The 9,704-nt window shown below is 41.7% G+C and overlaps 2 pseudogenes; both read right to left on the bottom strand.

Annotated features, from left to right (window-relative positions):
* Window positions 1-4,286: 4,286 nt before the first annotated feature.
* On the bottom strand, window positions 4,287-5,125 carry LOC114632941 (annotated as a pseudogene).
* Window positions 5,126-8,580: 3,455 nt separating this feature from the next.
* Window positions 8,581-9,314, bottom strand: LOC114632939 (annotated as a pseudogene).
* Between the last annotated feature and the right edge of the window lie 390 nt (window positions 9,315-9,704).

Raw genomic sequence — 9,704 nt, 5'->3', positions numbered from 1 at the left:
CCAAGTGGAGTAGACAGCAGGAAATAATCAAACTCGGGGCTGAAATCAACCAAGTATAAATAAAAAGAACTATCCAAAGTATCAACAAAACCAGGAGCTGGTTCTTTGAGAAAAATGAACAAGATAGATAAACCTTTAGCCAGACTAACGAGAGGGAAGTCAGAGACAGTATCCAAATTAATAAAATCAGAACTGAAAAGGGAGAGATAACAACAGAAACTGAGGAATTTCAAAAATCATCAGTTCCTACTATAAAAGCCTATATTAAACAACACTAGAAAATCTGGATGAAATGGACAATTTTCTACACAGATATCAGGTACCAAAGTTAAATCAGGAGCAGATAAACCATCTAAACAGTCCCATAATGCCTTAAGAAATAGCAGCAGTCATTAACAATCTTCCTACAAAAACAAAAACAAAACAAAAAAACTAGGACCAGATGGTTTTAGTAGAGAGTTTCTATCAGACCTACCAAGAAGACATAATACCAATTGTTTTCAGACTATCCCACAAAATAGAAACAGAAGGAACATTACAAAATTCATTCTATGAGGCCACAATTACAGTCATACCTAAACCACACATTTAAACAACAAAGAAACTTCAGACCAATCTCCCTTGTGAATAGCGATGCAAGTATACTCAATAAAATTCTTGCAAATGGAATCTAAAAACATGTAAAAACAATTATCCATCATGATCACATAGGCTTTATCCCAGGAATGCAGGGACGGTACAATATTTGGAAATCCATCAATGTGATCCACTATATAAACAAACTCAATGAAAAAAAACGACCTGATCATCTCACTAGATGCTGAGAAAGCATTTGACAAAATTCAACATCCCTAAATGCTAAAAGACTTGCAAAGATCAGGAATTCAAGTCCCATTGCTGAACACAATAAAAGCACTATACAGCAAACCAGTAGCCAACATCAAATTAAATGGAGAGAAACTTGAAGCAATCCCACTAAAATCAGGGACTAGACACGGCTGCTCACTATGTTCCTACCTATTCAATATAGTACTGGAATCCTAGCCAGAGAAATTAGACAACAAAAGGAAGTCAATGGGATAGAAATAGGAAAGGAAGAAGTCAAACTTTCACTATTTGCAGATGATATGATAGAATACTTAAGTGATCCCAAAACTTCCACTAGAGAAATCCTAAACCTGATAAACAACTTCAGCAATGTGGCTGGGTATAAAATCAACTCAAATCAATAAGTACCCTTCCTCTATTCGTAGGAAAAATAAGTTGAGCAAGAAATTAGGGAAATGACACCCTTCACAATAGTCACAAATAATATAAAATACCTTGGTGTGAATCTAACCAAGCAAGGGAAAGGTCTGTATGACAAGAACTTCAAGTCTCTGGAGAAAGAAATCGAAGAAGGTCTCAGAAGATGCAAAAATCTCCCACTGTCATGGATTGGCAGGATTAATATAGTAAAAATAGCCATCTTTCAAAAAGTAATCTACAGATTCAATGCAGTCCCCATCAAAATTCCAAATCAATTCTTCATAGAGATAGAAAGAGCAATTTGCAAATTCATTTGGAATAACAAAATCCCAGGATAGAGAGAATTATACTCAACAATAAAAGAACATCTGAGGGAATCGCCATCCCTGACCTCCAGTCGTATAGCAGAGCAATAGTTATAAAAACTGCATGGTATTGGTACAGAGACAGGCAGGAAGGTCAATGGAATAGAATTGAAGACCCAGAAATGAACCCACACACCCTTGGTTACTTGATCTTTGACAAAGGAGCTAAAAGCTTCCAGTGGAAAAACAGGACAGCATTTTCAACAAATGGTGCTGTTTCAACAAGAGGTCAGCATGTAGAAGAATGCAAATCAATCCATTCTTATCTCCTTGTACAAAGCTCAAGTCCAAGTGGATAAAGGACCACCTCATAAAACCAGATACACTGAAACTATTAGTAGAGAAGGTGGAGAAGACCCTCGAATACCTGGCCACAGGGGGAATGTTCCTGAATGGAACACCAAAGGCTTATGCTCTAAGATCAAGAATTGACAAATGAAACCTCATAATTGCAAAGTCTCTGTAAAGCAAAGGACACTGTCAATAGGACAAAACAGCAACCAATAGATTGGGAAAAGATCTTTACCAATTCTACATCCAATAGAGCACTAATATCCAAAATACACAAATACTCAAGAAATTAGACTCCAGACAAACAAATAACCCTATTAAAAATGGGGTACAGAGCTAAACCAAGAATTCTCAACTGAGGGAACTTGAATGGCTGAGAAGCACCTAAAGAATTGTTCAATATCTTTAGTCTTCAGAGAAACAGAAATCAAAACAACCCTGAGGTTCCACCTCACACCAGTCAGAATGGCTAAGATCAAAAACTCAGGTGATAGCAGATGCTGACGAGGATGTGGAAAAAAGGAACACTCCTCCATTGTTGGTGGGATGCAAGCTGGTACAACCTCTCTGGAAATCAGCCTGGCAGTTCCTCAGAAAATTGGACATAGCGTTACCTGAAGACCCAGCTACACCACTCTTGGGCATATGTATACCCAGAAGATGCTCAACAAATAACAAGGACACATGCTCCACTATGTTCATAGCAGCTTTATTTATAATAGCCAGAAGCTGGAAAGAACCCAAGTGTCTTTCAACAGGGGAATGGATACAAAAAATGTGGTACACTTACACAATGGAACATTTACTCAGCTATTAAAAACAATGAATTTGAGAAATTCAGAGATAAATGGATGGAACTAGAAAATATCACACTGATCGAGGTAACCCAATCACAAAAGAACACACATGGGATGGATTCCTTGATAATTGGATATTAGCCGAAAAGCTGGCAATACCCAAGATGCAACTCACAGACCAAATGAAGCTCATAAAGAAGGAAGACCAAAGTGTTGGTGCTTCAGTCCTTCTTAGACGGAGTAACAAAATACGAATGAGAGCAAATATGAATACAAAGCATGGGACAGAAACTGAAGGAGGGATCATCTGGAGACTGTTCTACCTTGGTGTCCTACCCATGTGCAGTCACCAAAGGTAGACGCTTATATGGATGTCAGGAAGTGCATGCTGACAGGAGCCTGACATAGCTGTGTCCTTAGAGGTCTGCCAGAGTCTGACAGTTAACCATTGAACTGATCAAGGGGTTCCCAATGGAGGGGTTAGAGGGAAGGAGCTGAAGGAGCTGAAAGGGTTTGTGGCCCCATGGGGAGGGCAAAAATACCAAACAAGAGCTCCCAGTGTCTAAACCACCAGCCTGGGAGCACATAGGGAGGGACCCATGACTCCAGCTGTATATGTTTGGAGGATGGCCTTGTCGAGTATAGACTGGAGAGGAGATCCTTGGTCCCATGAAGGCTGGACCCCCTAATGTGTGGGAATTCCTGGGTGGTGAGGTAGTAGTGGGGGGGTAGGTGGGGGCACATCCTCATAGAAGGAGGGAGAGTAGGGATTGGATGGGGGTTCTTGTGTGGTGGAGAAATGGGGAAAGGGGGTCACATCTAAAATGTAAATAAAATATCCATTAAAAAAAGGCCTGTGCTTCAGACAAAAAAAAAGCAATGAAAATGAGCATTTAAAAGAAATTTTATCCAAGACACAAATATTTCCAGTATTCTAAATACAAATTTTAAGAGAAATAACATCATAGAATAGCATAAAAAATATTTATAAAAATCTCTTTTGTTGTAGGACACATTGTTTCATGCTCAGCCATCAAGAGGCAGAGGCAGTCATATCTCTTGAGTTCAAGACTAGCTTGGTCTACATAGTGAGTTCCATAAAAAAGATAGGTCTATCTACAGAGACCCTGCCTCAAAACACAGAGCAAAATGAAACAAAATACAAGTGAAAGAAAAACTTTTCAAAGTGTCAAAATAAAAAACAACCTTTGAAAAAAATCATCTATTTATCTATTATCTCTCTACCTATCTATCTATTTATGTTTGTGTGTGTAGGTACATGTTATGATCAAGTGCACAATGTGTGTGTGTGTGTGTGTGTGTGTGTGTGTGTGTGTGTGTGTGAGATGGTACTTATGTGGGGATTAATCAGTCCAGTTTTTATATTACAAACTTCAAAGTATTAAAATTTAAATGGACAATAAATATGAACATTGTTGAAGTGGTGTGGATGTGTCTTTATTGATCCAAAATATTAAATTCTATAACTTGAAAATGTACAACTTGTAAGAATTCTAATTGGGACCATACAAAGGACTCAAGAGCCACAGAAAGTCCAACATTTCACAAAAATCTCTAGATTTGTTCATGGGAACATCAGGGCATGATATTGCTCACCAATGGTTCTTTGAAAACAGGTAGAGAAGAAATACACTGTGAAATAATTTTATTAGTGTTCATCAGTAAAAATGGACAGAGAGTGGGGTATAATGATGTCAAGATTGCGATAATTACTCCCAAACTTGGCATTCTTTCACGTGTACAAAAGCTATCATAAATGCTGAAAAAGTTGTTCAACAAATAAAAGAACACAAAGCAGTTCACAAGCAACAGGATTGTGTGCATGACTTTGTGTTCAGGAGACTGCTGGGAGGAGAGGCTCTGGTTGTGGAGATACTGGGTTCTCTTGCGGTGGCTGTAGAGGAGGGTCAACATGTAGAGGCTGGTCCACATCATAATGGCCAGAAAGAGCAGATCTCTTATTATGATAATGCTCAGGAATAATCCCAGATTGGGGTACTTGAGTGGAAGACTTCTACAGTAAACATGAGAATATCCGTAATCAGCACCAGTATAGTTGGTTTTCACAATCAGGGTCTCAATGAGTTGCACATATATGACCATATTGATGAACCAGGAAAACAGGAAGGAGCAAAAAGTCCACGTCTAGAGTTTAAGCTTAAGCCACGCCCACTTAGAATTACTGGGAGTGATGGTGATGGCTTGGAATGTGCTTAGAATAGAAGTGGTAGAGATGGACATAGCCCGGGTGACTCTGTAGATATATGCAACAGCCTTACAGCCAGCATCATCCAGAAAACTGGGTACTCCAAAGGATGATGTGATATATGGTAACAATGCAAATAAGACTGTCAACATATTGACTATCATCAGGTGCATGGAAATGGTATCTATAGGCCCCATCTCGGTCCTTTGGTGGCCTTTCATGGGTCTGAGAGCCCAAGGACTTGAGACCAGTCGGTCTCCATCCAACTTCTGGCCCAGGGATCCCCAATCCAAGAGCTCTGCACCCCTGAGGAACTAGAGTGAGAATTCCCCATGCCAGGTGGGGCCCGACTGCACTCGCCAGGTGTTGCAGGGAATAAACTCAGCCAAGGTCCCATGTGCTCCTGCCATGCTAAGCTACAATCCCAGCCTACCACATCATGGCAGACACATGGACTCACAACGCAACAAAGACTCATGCCCGTGTATGCCCACGCATGGGCCTACATTGTTCCCTACAGGTGGTAGAGAATTTGGGCAAAGCCAGCTCCAAGAGTACCCCCTGCTGGCACCCACCAAGAACCTCTCCATGGAACCGTGAGTAACTCCAGCCTAGTCCCCAAGACTAGGCAGGTCTCTCTCTTTCTCTCTCCATGTATTTCAGGCCAGCATTTTCTCTCTGACTCTTAGCTACCACTAACTCCTGCCTGGCTCAAAAGACTAGGTCTCTCTCTCTCTCCCTCTCCTCCACATGTTCTGCCGTTCAAAGACAAGATGGCGGCAACTCCCTAGCCTCCACTCTGCCCATCCCCCAGCTCCACAGAGAAGGCTCCTTCACAGCTCATAGCTGTTTCAAGCCACAGCGCCTGCCATGAATTGTTTTGAGCACTTAGGAGTGCCTACTTCAGTCTTTCAAAGCTGCCTGCTATCATAGCTTTCTTTCTCCCCACATGTTCTCCAATTTAACAAGATGGCAGTGCTTCCCTGATCTCTGCTCTCTACCCCTCCCCAAGGGGTCAGCCTTTTGTGCTCTGCCTGCTAGCTTCTCAGGAACACTGGCTCTGAACTCTAGTCCCTATTGATTTTCCCTCAGGGGATCAGTCTTTCACAGGCTGCCTGCTAGCCTAGTGTAGACTTCTCCCACTCCTCCGCCATTTGCAGCCAGCCGGTTACAGCCCAGCCAACTTGCCTAAAACAACAGGGATGGCTCCCTGCTTGCCCCCTTCCCCACTTCACCTTCTAGGTCATTTGCGGCCAGCTATAGCCCAGCTGGCTTGCCTGGTAGCAGAGGGTCTGAGACTCAGTATGTTCCCTTAGCCCCTGTGTACCTTACAGTTTCTTTCTCGAAAGTGAAGACTCTGGGCTGAGCCTGGAGAAACTGCACACTGCCTGCCAGCTCCTAGGAACTGCCAGCTACAAGCCAGCCTCCACATGTCTCCCTGCCATGGCTCAGTTTTACATTTACTCCTTCTGACTCTCCTATCAAACACCTATGTTTCTTGCTTTGAGCTTTTCTTCAAGGTTGACCTTTTTCTCCTCTACATTTAGGATTCCTAAGAAAAACAAATGGTGAATTCCTTGGCCTCTCTACTAGAGCACCCAACCACCATGTGGTAGCCCAGCCACCACATGACAGAGCAGGCTCCTCCTCCACTACTTCTAAATCTGCCATTAATGCCTTTTCCCCCAACAGGAACACCTAAAACAACAGTGTCCATGCTTTTCAACCCAAAATGTTTCGCCTTTTTGTTTAAATGTCTCCTTTTCTCTCTAACACTCATGATATATTCCCAACACTTTTTTTCAATTCTTAAGATTTCTTCAAGGTTCAAAAGTCATCTAGATCTACTTCCACAGGTTAAATCAACATGCTGATCACCACCTTTCAGGTCTTAATTAACAACTAGTTTCCTTTTACAGACAAACTGTTGCTGCCTACATAATTAATATGATGTTTTTCTTCCTCAGCCATCCAAAACAGACTCAAAGGTACATTCCAGGACTAAAATTGCCTCAAACACCTAGGCCTTTCTAGAATCTCAATGACACACCGTGACATGCCTGATCCCAAGTAGCCTAATGCTTACTACACACCCTTTACAGACATCCCCCTGCCTGGGTGCTGCTTCCCTGTTTGATTATCCTACAGGTGCTCCCACAAGTCCAGCAGAGACAACGCCATCTCCTGGAACCTGCCTAGAATGTCATACTGTCTTCTTGCAGCCACACCACCTGACTGCAAACTCCAGAGACACACTGAGACCCAGAGCTGCATGCCAAGATCCAGAGATGCTCACTGAGTCCTACAGACAGATTCAGACCTTCCAGCTACAAATGAACTCTTCTGCCAAAGTCAAATAGCTAAAGTTATATGTTAGTAAGGAAAACTTAATGTCTATCTAGATTAGTCAGATGTTATTACCCTCAAACTGTACCACCTCAAATTGTAATCAATTGATTCAATGATCCCTTGCCTTCCCAACCCCCACCCTCAACTCCCCTTACTCTGTGACTTAATTGTGCTAACCCCTCTGGCCTACATAGTGCTTTCTTTTGGCTTCCTCATCCAAAATTTTCACCACAGACGACACAGTGACTCCCCTTTTTTAAAAAGTAAAGGAGAGGAAATGTGGGACTGCATAAGGGTATTCTGGGTCATGGCTGGGCAGTTTCCTAGAACCCTGAGACTCTGCGTGAGAACTGGAAGGAGTTTGGCATGCCCCCAGAACCCAGGGTCCTGAAATGCAGTCTAGTCTCCATAGAATTACATTGTTCAGTCATGTAGGCCAGACAGCACCTCCCAAAGTGCACAGGTAGAGGGCATGACTAGAGGCCTCAGGCCCTAGGGATTTACATACTAATGAAGGCCAGAGGGCGAAGCAAATTAATCATGCCTCCCCAGATCCTCCCCCGATCCTCCCCCTTTCTCCCTCCCTATATAACTCAGGACTGCCCTGACTTTTACAGGGGTATAACCAGATTCATCTACCATCCACCAAGACAATAAACCCTTTTGAAAACAAAACAAAAAAAAAACAAACAAAAAAAAAAGAAGCAGAATGTTAGTGACCTTAAAGACAAATTTGCATATTATAAAGAGACTTTATTCAGTAGATCACAGTGAATAATTTTTAAAGAATTATTTTTATCTTTTATGTATATGAGTACACTGTAGCTATCTTCAGACACACCAGAAAAGGGCATCCAACCCCACTGCAGATGGTTGCGAGCAAGTAAGTGGTTGCTGAGAATTGAAATCAAGACATCTGGAAGAACAGACAGTGCTCTTGACTTCTGAGCCATCTCTCCAGCCCACAGTGTATATAAAATATATTTTTTTGTGGTGAAACAATTTTATTTCACAGTTGTCTTTAAAACTGTAAAGACACTTTCTTCATATAAAAACATTGGTATAGATACCTATACTTCCTAGGAAATGATTATGTAGACCTTTACAATGAAAATGGATCCCATTAAGTGGTTTCAGTGAAGTTCCTTAAAGAAAACTAACATCTGGAATGATTTCTAAAATATACCACACAATACTCTGCAGCTGTTGGTTTAAAATACAGATTATTGTCACCAGTATATGTCCCTACATCCTCAGGTCCTTATAACTTTATCACTTAATGTTCCATTATTTCATCATCTCTTTATGCAGCCTGTGAAGGCTGTGCTTTTCTCTGTGGTCTTTCTTCAAGACCATCCAGGAATGGAGACATATCACCATCATAGATTGTAAATTCCAAGTCTTGACCAACAATTCCAATGGAAACATTCTTTGTGGTCAGGTCCTGCTCAGTAGGGAGAGTTTTTCTTAAGGCAAGCTGACCATGTTTAACCAGTTCATCCAAATTGCACTCCATAAATTCAGACATAAGTCTCTCCAGGTAAGTGTGAGCTGATTGAGAACAGGCTCTGATAGACATAGCCCTGCAGTCAAAATAGTTAGCAGATGGGCAGACTTGGAAAATGTGAGGACCAATATCATCATAACCAGCAATAAGCGGGCCAACACCATATGGTCTCGGGCCATATAAGTGTGTTGGGATCTGGGGCTTGCTTTGAATTAGAGACATAAAGGGAGATGCAGGAAGTGGCCTGTCAAATACAAATGTGGAATCCAGACACTCCTGGCATACAAAGTTACATAAGAGTCTAGCATCAGCAGTTAGACCTGCAATTGACATACCAATATGGTTGTCAACGTGGAGAATTTTCTTCTGGTCAGTGGCAAACTCTGACTGTGCCCTCTTCAGTACAACCAACATTGTATGTGTTTTTGACATCAGACCGGCTGTTTTGGAATCTTGATTAACAGCTTCCATTGCACATTCAGTTTGATGAATCCTGCCCTGGGGACTCCAATCAGTGATATCATGTAGTGCTTGTTGAGAAACAGCTCCCACACGGTGACAACCAGACACAGCAGCAGACACAGGAACAGAGCCCAAATTTCACACTGTATATTTTTAAAATGCCATTTGAAAATTCTAATCTTTCCTAAGTAGACAGTAATATATATATCTGAACACTTTTGGAGGTTCAGTTGCACCCTTAAACTCATCAAAGCTGTTTAACCTTAAATTCACAACAGAAATGAGAGATCATTCAGTGGTAAAGTGCACTAGCTACTCTTCCAGGAACCCAGAGCAGAATCTAGCACTGACTTGGAAGCTTACAACTGTAAGTCCATTTCCAGGGGATGTGATACCTTTTTCCTGTCTCTGTGGCACCAGACATGCACACACATCACAAATGTACATGCTCACAAACT

Source organism: Grammomys surdaster, unplaced genomic scaffold (genome assembly GCF_004785775.1).
Source record: "Grammomys surdaster isolate TR1022 unplaced genomic scaffold, NIH_TR_1.0 462, whole genome shotgun sequence".
In the NCBI taxonomy this organism is placed as follows: Eukaryota; Metazoa; Chordata; class Mammalia; order Rodentia; family Muridae; genus Grammomys; species Grammomys surdaster.
Note: the sequence above shows the minus strand (reverse complement) of the source record. Positions and strands in the feature narration are given on the sequence as shown.